This window comes from Lissotriton vulgaris, chromosome 6, assembly GCF_964263255.1.
Source record: "Lissotriton vulgaris chromosome 6, aLisVul1.2, whole genome shotgun sequence".
Taxonomy (NCBI): Eukaryota; Metazoa; Chordata; class Amphibia; order Caudata; family Salamandridae; genus Lissotriton; species Lissotriton vulgaris.
In genome coordinates, this window is record NC_141694.1 from 1,228,406,006 (window position 1) to 1,228,419,917 (window position 13,912).

The 13,912-nt window shown below is 42.6% G+C and overlaps 1 protein-coding gene across 1 annotated transcript in view; it reads right to left on the minus strand.

The window, feature by feature from the left end:
• The window catches only part of SERAC1 (serine active site containing 1), a 293,263-nt gene that overhangs the window by 133,926 nt on the left and 145,425 nt on the right, over window positions 1–13,912 (minus strand). The gene's annotated exons all lie outside the window — the stretch shown is intronic.

Below are 13,912 nucleotides of genomic sequence, written 5' to 3' on the forward strand. Positions count from 1 at the left end.
TGACCACCACACACCTATCAGCCCTAGGCTAGATGATCCAATCAACCTCAATGAGACAATCTGGATTGATCTGTATCTCAGACTCTGTTTACTAAAGACATGAGTTGCTTCAGAGACGAGAGGTGCTACCTTAAGACAATATGAGAACAGCCTACACTTACGATTTCCAAATACATCCTCATTGACGGGGAGAACTTTGGCAAAATGTCATTTCACCCAAGGTTAGCAAACCTCCTTTCAACAGATCTTCTCCAGTGAAGTAAACTGGCATAGGGGATGTATAATCAAGTTTCCAGTGTTATGAAATCCATAACCTGCATTATAATCGGTTTCTGTTTGGAATATTACCTTAAAAATACATAAACATTCAGGACAGTCGGAAAACAGAGAAAATATCTCAAATGTTGAAATCATATGGGCAATATATATGAAGTGGATGCCGGTGCGAAAAATGTGAACTATTTAGACCATTTGTTAACCCCACAGAGGTTTCTGTGAACAATCTAATGTCCAATGCTACAATCCCAACCACGTATTCGCACAGATGTCAGCTGCCTTGCATGTCTAGCTAAAAACAAGAAACTTGAATTATTTATTTTAATGAAAATTGTTACATGTCTACATGAAAAAGATGAAGAGATTAATAGTGATTTCCTGGACTAAAACGAACCTCAAAGGTTGCTTATTAAGTGCCTGAAATAGAAATGAAAGTGAAATTCACTCATTAATATTAACATAACACCTAGTTTATAAATAAATTCACTTAGAAATAACCTGAGTGGGCAGAGATGGGTGCAAACTCTACATCAAAAAGAAGCTCTTAAAATGATAGCCCTTATTTGGACCACTTAATGTGAAAATATAATTCATGAGCATTTAAAGTAATAGTAAATTGTTGCATCAATGTGTCAGGAGTCTTTGATTATCGTGGCTTTTCCATAACTGAGAGTCATTTATCAGGTCGCAAAGTCAGTTACTATTCGGCATTCTGCTTAAAGGGGCCATGGTAATCAGAAGTAGCCTTGGAGAGGTTTATCATCTGTGACATCTTTAGAGACCTTTAATAGTCTTAAACACAGAGCAGTCAGTATGAGCTTAATGGTAACCACCTTCAAATTGAAAGGGCAGCACCTATTTAAGTAGTAAGGGAACATGTCTTCTACAGTATGACAACAAGCATATCCAGGTGAGGTAAAGACTGAACACTGCAGCACACCTCCAATACTGACAAAGCAGTTGTGGACCCTCTGATTTGCATGCTGGAAATTAAGAAGAAGAAAAACAAGTGGGGTATGGATGCAAATAGTTTTAGAAGTTGAAGAGGTTGGAATAGGTAAAAGATAATGGGTGAGCAGATATGTGTGTTTGTGCTACTTGGTGGGGGAACTAGTGTACATTTTCTTTATAAAGGGATAAAGTCAAAGGGTGAAGGTGGAACTTTAGTGTCGAGTAAAGCCCTAAAGGTCTTTTTTCGCACATATGGGGTGGAAACTAAAATAATAGCAGACCACAAGATTTTTACTTCTGAAATGTTAAAAGAGAAGTGGCCAGAGCGATAACTTTAGTCTTGAGATTTTATCTGCTGAGATTATGCAGAACGGGAGGTTAATATTTTGGGATCTTAAAGGGCAATAAACAAGCACAAGAAATTAATGATTGAAGGTAAGTCGTATAATGATAAAATGCTAAATGAACGCAACAGTGTTGAGATGGGTACACCAACATGATATTTATGGTGTTCTAGAACCATAGGAGGTGGTGGAGGTTTACATTTTTTTTATTTGTGTTGAGTCACTTTGCAAATGTTCTCAGAGAGGAAGTGGGGACATGGAAAGAATTGCTGAATAATATGTTTCATACAAGCACAAGCTGAGGAGAGTCCCAGTGACTCAGAAGCAGTAAGAAAGAGGAGTTCTGGACAAAGTGGTTGAAGTTTTTGACAAAACCAGGGGAATCATCTGAGTGGTTCTCCCCGGCAGAATTTATAAAGAAATGGTGCCGTTGTTTAAGATTCTCTCTGGACACCAAGAATTCAAATAAATATAACGAGTGTTTACTACTCACTGATAGAAATGAAATAGTTCTAACACAGTAAAATGCTTTTTCTGAACATAGGCTGGACTGGCTCATGAATTGTCATGAGCAAGTCACAGGGACAGATGGATATAAGCTTTGTAATTCGGAGCAAAATTGGATTTGAAATCAGCATTTCATAAGATAAGATTCTGTCTTAATTCCAAAGCACACATGGCTTTTCAGGTCTCGCCTGAGCCAGCGCATGCGCCGTGTTGGCGAGACATTTAGTTAGTGGGCTTTCAAAATCCGACCACACGCTTTTGCTTGTGCCCTAAAGCTTGCGGTTATAAGCACAGCCGCCATCTGGCTTCCTATCTCTTCCTCATTAAGCGCATCGCTCGCGGGCACCCTTAAATGTTTGTTTTTGTTGCCTTTGTTTATGTGACGGAGATACATTGCATTTGGCAGAGCATTTCTGGGGCCGTACTGCACGAAATACACCAGGTGGCGCTAACATGTTTTACGGAGCACCATACAGCATTTTGTTCTGTTTTAAACAAAGAAGCTTTAACCGCACTTGTGGTAATAATCCACTTCGAACGATGCACTTAACCTCGGGCCACCCCCTTCTTCCCACCTCTCCTCTTCCGCCATTATTCTCAACAAAGTCCATCTGTGGAATCATCTCCTTGACTGAAAAGGGAGGAAACATAATATTTCTTTTGTAAAATACAAAATGCAGGCTCATTTTTCTACATGGGATCGTACTGCAGGAAATACACCAGGTGGCGCTAACGTGTTTTACAGAGCACCATACAGCAATTTGTTCTGCGGTAAAAAAGACGCTTTAGCCGCACTTGTGTTAATAATGCACTTTGAACCTTGGGTCGCTCCCCTTCTTCCCACCTCTCCTCTTCCGCCATTGTTCTCAACAGAGTCCATCTGTGGAATTATCTCCTTGACTAAAAAGGGAGGAAACATAATCTTTCTTTTGTAAAATACAAAATGCAGGCTCATTTTTCTACATGGCACCACTGTTTTGGATTAAACTAAAATAATTATATTATCTCTTGCTACCTATACAATGCAAAAAGAAGGGCATTTTATATATCATGTACGGATTATAGGTAATCGCCTATCACTTTTTTGTGTTAAAGGCCTGAAAAGAAATGTGCCTTATGTATATGCCATTCATTGTGTTATTGCAAAGAAGTTGACTGGCCTTAGGTGTGTAAATTACACAAGACAGGTGATCACTGTACAGGGTACAATGTATGTTAATGAAGTAGCTGCATGAAGGGAAAAAGTGTGTTTTATAGAAATTGTGTTGTAATATTTCTCCTTAATAGAAGGGAATCATTTCCCCTTTCATTGCAGAGGATGTCATTATAATCGTTTTATCATTATTAGATGCTCAGTTATGGCCTTTTACAGTATATTAATGGGAGAATGCAAAATCAATTTTTAATTAAATCTGAAGTTTACCGTGATGTTCCATCGTGTCTGATTAAAGTACAACAACTATCAATCAGATCATGTTTTGTGTAAGTGCCAACTCGCGTGCAGGCCTTCCTCCTCATTTCCTTTAAGCCAATATTTAGAGGGGTCAAAGATAAGTCTGATAAAGATATTACAAGATATACATAGATCATGCGTTATCTCCACAGACCTACTGCAGCCTTCTGAGAGATATTGTAATTGCAGAGCATAATCTGATCGAAACTGCTCTCCTCTGCAATTAGAGGCAAATTAAGAACTTTGAGAGTGGAAACAAACAGCTGCTCTGTGGAGTATTCTGAAGAAATGGAATTAACAATAGGATGATTTTTCTGGCATTGCACTATGCAGGAGTGAGTTTTTTTCACTCAATTCACCTCAAAGTTTCAAGTACTAAGAATTTCCCAAAATATAGTTAAAGGGTTGAAGGGGGGGGGGTGTCTTTGTATGACCTCCATTTAATAAATAAGTATCGCTGTGTGTATTTACTGCGATGTTTACTTAGCAGTCACAACCCCTCAAATTTCCAATATCTGCGATGAATAATACAAATAAGGCTCGGCTGAGGAAAGTTTAAATCCACTAGCAGCTCTCAGCAGTTTGAACTGGTTGCAGAGTTGATGTGAGAGACATACAGTGTGGGCGCACATGTAGCCTTTTCAAAATAAGAATCACACAGCCAATAACCGCACACTGTTTACCTGGACGTTTCCTGTGGTGAATTCTGTGATGTGTGCTACTGGTATGGACGGAGGACCATGCCTACTACTGTTCCTGCTATGTTCTACTCATGCTTTTTTGGGGCGGGAGGGGGAGCAGGTGGTGGAAGCTTGACCGGGCCCACCCTGCATTTGCTGGTAAGAGGAGAGAATTTACTCTAGGAGATCAACATACCAAGCAGAACATTCTCACCTAGCATTAGCGACATGGAGGACTCCGAGAACAACATTTTAGCGGTCTACGTGACCATGGTAATCCAAACAAGCATTGGTATAGCCAATATGTCTCGCCTTTCGGACCTTATAAGTGCTCAACCATGCAACAGTTGATGTTGTTGCACCAAGGATATTGTGCTGCATAACTAAATACTTATTAAATACTTATAAGGTCCCAAAAGCGAGACCTATTGGCTATGCCAATGCTTGTTTAACAATGGAAGGATTTATTTAGATTCACAGGGCTACCTTTTGCTTTAGTCTCCAAAGTGTCTGTGTTCCTGCAAACGATGAACACAATTTTGTTCAGGATAAGAAACATCAGATACTGTTGGGATGATAAAAGCTGGTCTCAATGATTTTGGTTACTGATCTTAAAGAAATGGATAAGAATGCTCATAATATGTGCCTATCTTACTCCGAGTAGACTTCACTGAGCGGGCGCCTACAGAGTCCCGACTGCCCACGATGCACAAACATGCCCGCAGACTTTAATCATATGACATGGTCATGCAGGGTAGTAGCCATATACTGGAGGTGTGTGGTTGAGGAACTGACTGAGGTACTGGGGTGGGAGGTTCCACTTAGGCCCGGACCTTAATCCAAGGGGTGATGGAGGGCATGGGAGGAACAAGAACAGACAAGGCCTTCTTAGGGACGGTCAGTATGGTGGCAGAGGGACATTGCCACTAAGTGGAAAAATTCCCGTCTGCCCATGATCTCCCAATGGTACAAAGGACTGGAGCATATGTCATGAATGGGTGTGTTAGCTAGGAAAGCTATTGTCGCTCCCTTTTTCCTGGTAGAGTGGGAACGTGTCCCCTCTGCTAGTTCCTGTCCTGACCGTTCGTGGCAGAACTGTATTGTTTGGGCGACCCATCGCGGAATTGTTCCTTTAGTTACTGGTTTCCCCATAAAACTGTTAGCGAAGGACACAAAGAACTGCTTTGTTTTCCTGTGTTCCTTCGTTCTCGCTATGTAGTGCATGACTGCCATTCTGGCGTTTAGGGTGTGCAGTGCACTTTCAGCGCTTGGGGCTGGTTTCTGGGAGAAACGTGGTATTTGTATAGTCTGGTTCATGTGGAACCTAGACACCACCTTTGGCATGAAGTATGGGTCCGTCCTCATCACCACCCTATCATTGTGTATCTGGATGTAGGGTTCTTGTAGCGTTAGCGCCTGTAGTTCGCTCACTCTGCGCAGTGAGGTGATTGCCACTAGGAAAGCTGTTTTCATGGTCCGCATTTGTAGGGAGGCCCTGTGGATTGGCTCGAATGGCTCTTTCATGAGTTCCGTTAGGTGGTGCGATCATCTTTGCTCCCTCAAGGAACCTCTTAACGACCTGTGACGTGAAGAAACTCTTGCATGTTTCTCCTCTTGTGTAAGCGACTATCGCTGCTAAGTGAACTCTTAATGAGGATGAGCTCAGATTCTTGTCGAGCAGGTGCGTGAGGTACTTTAGCAACGTTGAGTCCTTCTGCATCTTATTGTGCAGCTTCTCCCTCCTGCACCACAGTGTGAATCTCTTCCATTTTAATACGTAGCACTTCCGTGTACTGGGCTTTTGTGCCTCCCGAAGAACCCTCAGGGTGCTTTCTGGCAGTCTCAGATGTGCAAACTCTATGTCCTCAGGAGCCACGCTACTAGGCTCAGGCTCTCTGGCTCCGGGTGCAGCACCTCTCCGTTTTGCATGGAGAGTAGGTCTTTCCTTCTCCCGAATCTGTGAGGTGCACTCTGTGTCATCTCCATGATCTGTGAGTACCATGCCCACTGCGGTGCGACCAGTATCAGGGTCATGTTGCTTGTTCTGCATTTGCTGAGTACCCGTGCATCAGTGGTATCGGGGGAAAAGTGTAAGCAAATGTCTTGGACCAGTCTATCCATAGGGCATTCCCCAGGGAGCCCTCCCCGGGCTGCCTGGATGCGAAGTTTTGGAATTTTGCATTCTGGCGTGTTGCAAATAGGTCCACTGACTGTGTCCCCCCTCCTGTCGAACATCCTCCTTGTCTCTTGTGCATGAGCTCCCACTCGTGGGATGCCGATGTCTGTCTGCTGAGCCAAACTGCTTCTACATTGTCCTTCCCTGGTAGATGTATGGCTAGCAGGTCTATCTTGAGTGGGATCGCCCATCTCCATATTTCCTGCCCTAGCTTCGAAAGCGGGGCTGATTGTGTCCCACCCTGCTTGTTGATGTAGAACATCGCTGTTGTGTTCTCTGTCTGGATCAACACTCTCTGGTTGTATAGTTTCATCTGGAAGGCTTTTATCGCGAGGAAAACGGTCTTCAACTCCAGGTAATTGATGTGTTTGACAGCATCTGCTGGTGCCCACAGACCCCTCACTCTGATTTTATCCATGTGAGCGCCCCAACCCTTCTGGGATGCATCTGTGGTGATGGTCACTGTTGGCGTTGGTGGCGTCAGAGGCTTCCCCCTTGTTATATTCCCCATGTTCCACCATGCAATCTCTTTCTGCACTGAGTGCGTTACAACCATTAGATCCTCCCAACGACCTGTAGCTTGTGACCATTGCTCTTGTAGCCATTCCTTTAAAGGTCTCATGTGTAGCCGTACATTTGGCACTAGGTGTATGCATGATGCCATCATGCCCATGATTTTGCTCGCCGTCCTCACTGTCCAAACTTGCCCCTTCTGGTAGAGCTGCGTCTCCTTCACCAGCGCTATCACTCTCTTCTCGCTGGGGAACACCTTGCTTTGTAAGGTGTCGATCAGTGCTCCCAGGAAAATTTTTATTTGTTCTGGTTCCATTGAGGATCTCCCCCAGTGGATGGAGAATCCCAGGTTCATCAACGTGCTTGTCACTCTCTGTGCGTGCTGTTTGCATGTTCTGTATGAGCTTGCTATTATTAGCCAGTCGTCCCGTTAAGGGTATATATTGTACTCCTTCCCTTTGTAGATGTGCTCCGACTGTAGCGAGGCACTTTGTGAATACCCTTTGTGCCGATTTGAGGCCGAACGCCAGGGTTGTGAACTGGTAGTGGTCTTTGTCAATGACGAATCTGAGCATATGCTTGTGCCCTCTGTTCATTGGGATGCGCAGGTAGGCATCCTTGAGGTCTATGGTGACCATGAAGTCCCCGCCTTGCAATTGGGGAAGTACCTCTTGCAGGGAGGTCATTTTGAACTTTTGCGTTCTTATGAATTTGTTTAAGAACCTTAGGTCCAGGATGGGTCTCATTGTTTCGTCTACCTTTGGTACCAGGAAGTATGTTGAGTACACGCCCCTGTTCCTTTCTCTGTAAGGCACTGATTCTATGGCCTGCTTTTGCAGGAGCTCTTTTGCTTTCTCTTGGAGGAGCTCTAGCTCCTTCCGTGCTAGCGCCCTTCTTTTTGGCTTTCTATTCTCTTTCACTCCTGGAATAAGTGCTTTAGTCTTCCTCCCACTGGTCTTACATGCTCGCAGGTGTTTACTTCGCGTAACTCCCGTCTGTTGTATTTGTGCTCCACCCTGGGAGTCTTTGCTTGGGTGGGCACATGGAGCTTGCTTAAGTCACTTAGAAGGGGGTTGTTGTCCCCCTCTCTTATTCTGACCACGTCCATTCCTTATCCCGCGAAAGGACTGGCCTCTTGACTGGTACTGCCAGGACTGCTTTTGTTGCCCCTGCTGTGTCTGGGTGTCGGCCTGGTGGGCTTGTTGGAACGCCTGGTGCGATGTCCCTGGCTGGTTTCCTCCCCTTCCGTTAGGCCTCCGTGACGGGGTGCCTCTCTTAGTACCTCTGAACTGCAATGCCCCCATGGATCTTGCAGTCTCGATATCCTTCTTCAGTTGGCTGAGCTTCTCATCCACTGGAGCCCCGAACAATGTCTCTCTGTTGAACGGGGTGTTCAGGATGATGTGTTGCACTGAGTCTCCTACCTTCTTAGGAGTCCTCGTGTTATCAGTCTCTACGACCGTGTAGCCGTCGTCTTCGCTGGCGACGTTGTCCTCTTCGTCTGATGAGAGCCCCAGGTCATCGAAGGGACGTGGCTGGCCCTTGCCCTGCATGCTGGCGTTGGCTATCTTCTGCCTCGCTCGAACTCGAAGAGTCTTCGGCGTGAAGGCGGAGCAGGCGTTGCAGTCCTTGCTCTCGTGGTCGACCGGTAGGGAAAGGTTGCAAACCGGGTGCTGGTCCTTCTGCGCGTACTTGTGGTGGCAGTTACGGCAGAATTTGAAAGGAGTGTTGTCCATCTCTTGCTTTCAGGGGGCCCCCTGAGCGTGCATTCTCCGATGGACGTCGAAGTTCTTGAAGTTCTTCTTCTCCTTCGTCGTCCTCTTCGATGATGTAATCTCCTGTAGTCTTTCCAATATCTTTTCGTCCAAAATGTGTAAACATTTTTGGAGAAAGAAGAAGAATACTCATTTTGGGAACGATCCAGACCAAAGCGGAAAAAAGAATCTGAAGATGGTGCCCAAGAGTGGGAGGTTCCGCAGGAAGCGTACCAACGTTACCGGAAATACACCAAAAGGTGGGACGTCGACGCCCACTTGGGCTACGAAAAAGAAAAAAAAAATTACAATTCCGGACCCAACCACCAGACCGCGGAATAATGCACAGCATAGTGAATCCAGAAAGATTCACGCTGCAAAACTAATACATGGGTGATCTGCCAATACTTCAAGGGGACTTCTTCAATGTACCGTTACTTCAAATTTATTACTTCGTATTAACTTTTACTTAGCATGGTTTTAGTAGGCATGCTATTATTACTCATAAGGTTTTATTTCACATGTTACTACTTTGTAATCTATTAAAAACTCACCTTGTGGTGTCAATATGTTCACACGTATTTCTTGTTTGAAAAATTATCGTGGTTAGCAAATGATAGTATCTTAGTCCGTTTTCAATTCTTACGAAATACAATAAAGTAGACATGATAATGTTAGAACAGGGTTAACGTGTATTTTGTGGTTGGGAAATTATCTTGGTTGGCAAACGGTACATAGCGTCGTAATCCGTTTTATATTCTTATTAAATAAAATAAAGTAGACGTGATAACGTCAGAATGGGGTTCACGTTTATTTTGTGGTTGGGAAATTATTGTGGTTGGCAAATGATACATAGTGTCATAGTCCGTTATCTATTTTTAGGAAATATAAGAAAGTAAACGTAATAACGTATGAACGTCATTTTACCGAACAACACGCTTTGGTAGCGAAGAATGTACAGGTAAGAGGAAATTGTTTCATTCAATATATTGAGCATAACATGACGAACATTTAATAGGCAATATTTTGAGACTTGCATGTTGTATAAGTATAAAAAAAATAATGAGCACCCACATATCGTAATATAGAGGTGAACATGGACTTCATAAATTTAAATAAGTTAAATAAACTAAGATAAGTTTAAATATTTAAATAACTTAATTCGCGATGTAGTGATATGCGAAGTAAGTTCTTGCGAAGTAATTGCATTTTAAATTGAATTCGAAGCAGATGCCAAGTAAAAGCATGCGAAGTAGAAAAATGCGTATTAATGTCATATGCTAACTAAAAATCGTGCACTAATGGTATGCGCACTAATGGTATGCGAAGGAACAACACATATTCAATACATGGGCCTGCTGTGAAGTGAGACTATGCTTCGTTTCAACCAAAGATTGGCCGCATTTTCAACCTTATATGTTCAATCAAATTTTTAACACATCTACTGCTTTTTAGGAGATAACATTCTGCCGCTTTGGGGACTTATATTCAGATGCCTAGGATATCCCTAGGCATCCGAATATAAGCATAAGAATACAAGCATCAGACGGTGTGTTCTAGGAACTGCTCGTACTTCGGGAATAAGCGGTCTTATCTTCACGAATTCTAATAGGCAGCACAAACCCCTATAATAGTGATTTTCCCAGTGGAATGTCGTAAAAATGAATCTAGGAGCAGAGATTCAGCTGAGGTGCAATGGATATATGGAAGTGTCCAACACAATTAATTACTAGGACTCTCCTACTAGTCCATCTTACTGACAAGAGGCCAAACAACCATACATAAACGAGCAATATTTTCATGATTTGAACAACACAAGAACTATAGAACACTGGAAGCGTGGACAGGCTCTTCTTGGATGTGCCAAGATATTAGTCTCCCATATCGACAGCTATACACCTACCACCTCCCTCGATGATAGTTATTGAATTTGTGGTCCTCAAGAACGTGGTCTTACAGCGATAACCACCGAAACATGTGTTGACCTGGATGTTTGACTCCCAACCCACAACACTGTCACTGTGACTTTTGTACATCTGTCTTTTTGGGGACCTATGTAGGGGATGTTATCTTGGCAGGGTGTGATATGGAGTGTTGGATGAAAAAGTATGATTGTTGGTATGAGAGGCTAGTATGACAGTATGGTCAATCAATAGGGGTTACACATACGTAAGGAAATAAAATAGATAATATTGTCCATTGCAAAGAATTATGTACATGTTGATTTCCTGCATTAGATAAAATTATCGGATATGCTTAGAAAGGAAATGTAAAAAAGAATTAGTTTAATGTAAAAAAGAATTAGTTTTATATAAAAAAAAATCAATGATTTTTACTCTCTTTTGAAATAAATAATGAAATAATGATTTTGAATAACTTTAAAGTACGAAAAATTAAATCTATAAAAAATAACATGAGACTGAAATTGCAAGGTTGCTATGTTGTCATAGCGAATAGTCCCGTAGAGTCGCAGCCAATATATAATAAAGAAATAGAGGTCCAGTGGGAGTTTTTTGTATTTATCTAGAACCTTTGGCCACCAACTGAAATGGCATTTGTTAACAGCACACATTATTAAACACTGCACCTTTCACGAATGATGTACTGAACATTGAGTACACATGGCTGACATTAAAGTTTCAGCTTAAGTAGATGTTCCATCTTGCAATTCCCAGTTTACACCAATTTGCCACCAGGAAATGCGCACTATTTAAAAACCTGTTTTACTTTAGAAGATGGTGACTAAACTGTATAGTAGTCTGAGGTATGTATAATTTGTTTTCTAACTCAGAGTTGTAAGAAATTTCCGATTTTATGTCATCGTTAGATTACCTAGTTTAGGAACCTTCTTCACTTAAGTCAACTGTTATAGTTTTTCCTGCTCTGCTCATCAAAGCATACATTTCTCATGCTGTTTTAAATGCTAGTTTCACTTTAAAGTGCTAAGAGTTGCTCACATAAAAAGTTGCTGCAATTTATAGTCTTGCTCGGAATAAAATGTTCAGAAATGCCAGTAACAGGAGTTTCCACAGAGCTGCATGACTTAAGCGTGAGTAAACACATGCAACATGCAGTATGAATCGCACAATGCCCAGATTCTGTGTCTAACGTTCTCACTGAGCAGACTGTGTTTCATTAAGAGGGAGTTTTTTTTAAATATTTTTTTTCCTACTTTTTGCCTTTCTTTGGCCTCTTGTCTGTTAAGATGCTTCATCTTTCTCTTTGGCTTTTGTTTATTTCTGACATGAGGGCACACCAATTCTCCAAGGTTTCCATCGAATGGTGCCTTTAACCCCTTTAGTGCTGTCGTCGGCCAACGGTCGCCGCAAGCACTACCTTGCCAGTGTTGCGCACGTCCGTCGGCCGACGCGGCCCCACCCGTTTCTTCGAACGTTCAGCACTGGCGCAGAACGTTCTAGGCAACAAACGGGTTAATGTGTGTCTAATATACAGGAATGGGAAGGCAGAACATGAAGTTGAAGTTGAAGTTGAAGTTGAAAAAGGATTTATAAAGCGCACATTCACCATGCGGTTTCTTGGCGCTGGAGACGGATTCGCACTGAAGGGGAGTGGGGAGTTATTGCAATGAAAATGCAAGGGAAAACAGGCGAGTCTTAAGAACTTTGCGGAAGACTGTGTAAGTAGGAATGGTCCTGATGGCCAAGGGAAGGGCATTCCAAAAGGGAGGGGCAAGGGTAGAAAACCTCATACCGCGGAATTTTTTCCTCCTAAAGCGGGGGACGCTAAGGAGGCAAAGAGTGGAGGAACGTAAATTTCTATTAGGCATATAGGCACTGATCCTAGAGGTGATAAAGTCGGGCGCTGTGCCAGCCAGAGCCATAAAAATCAGACAACCTATCAGACAACATATCCTCTTCAGGACACACATATCTTTGGGGACCAAAGAGGTGACAAAGTTAACAAAAACTGGCAAAGCCAATACGTATGGCATGGACTTCCAGTTATAAAACAGAGCTACTGGCTTTTACAATGCTGGTTTCCATGAGGCGGAAGACAATGCTTTACATCTGTGCGGCCTAGGGGTGGAAGGAATTGCATTGTTAACAGTCACCTCCTTTGTCTTTGGCAGAAATGGCATCCAGAGTGCATCATTTCACACCACGCTACCCTGAATTGGTTACATTGTAGAACGAAAATGTGAGGTAACTCGAGCCATAGACTGGTAACACATTTGACAGTCAGCGAGCTAGTACAGAAAAAATCAGGAAAGACTAACTGCTGTAAATATTTCATAATGATGTAAGAGATTATGCATGCCTAATTAGTTTGCATTGACAAGACAACAGGAAGCAACAAGCATTCCCATGCAGGACAAACTTCTCTATGAGAGATGCAGGAAAATGAGATAAGTCCTTAACATTTAATCATTCGCATCTCTTCCCATTACTTTGGTTCCATTATGATGAGGTACAAGGTTATATGACAGGGGTGCAATATTACCGATTGTGTGTATTGACAAAACTAGTGAATCAGTGAGGACAGTCATTTATTTCACTGTGTCATTATGGTTTAGAAAATAGAATAGTTATTATCAGTCATTTCGAAGAGGAGTTTCCTGGAAAGAATCTGCAATCAGGTAATATTGATGTAAGCCTAGCAGTGAACAAAGACCATATGAGGGTCAGATGCAAGGAAATGGGATCCACGCAAGATACAAGATCCATATCCCATGAAACTCCTGACTTACGGCATAAGCAGCACCCCAAGAGAAAATAAGTTGATTGGGATATAATAGCCCACTGAAGGAAAGGCAAGGCCCAAAAAAATCGAATGTTGATAAAATTACCTTCAAGGCCCTGAATCCAAGGGTGGTGAAGGACCTGAAAAAATCTGATACTGTGGGATTTGTCATTTACTGTGTGTGATAAATAGTATGGCTAGGTGAAACTCCACGGAATTTTCATGGAGTTAGATGAAAACTGTGAGATTCTGCTAATGAGCGGAAATTGGCAAATCAAGAGAGGTTGTTCCGTGCTGAAAAGTCAGTGTGAACGACACTACGTGGCACACCAGAGGGTGCTGCTTCTTTGATGCCGCTCTAGTAGATTTTCAAAGCGAGCAGCAGCTTTCTTAGCGCATTCACGACCGCTCACAATGGTAAGAAGAAACTCTGCCACGCGGGAGTTTGTGGAATTTGGCCAAAATTCTGCATTACGCATGTGCAGAGTGGCCAACTCTGTCAGCAGAGCAGGATTTAAAGCAGACCCCTAACAAACAGCAGTCATTTCAAGTTTTGA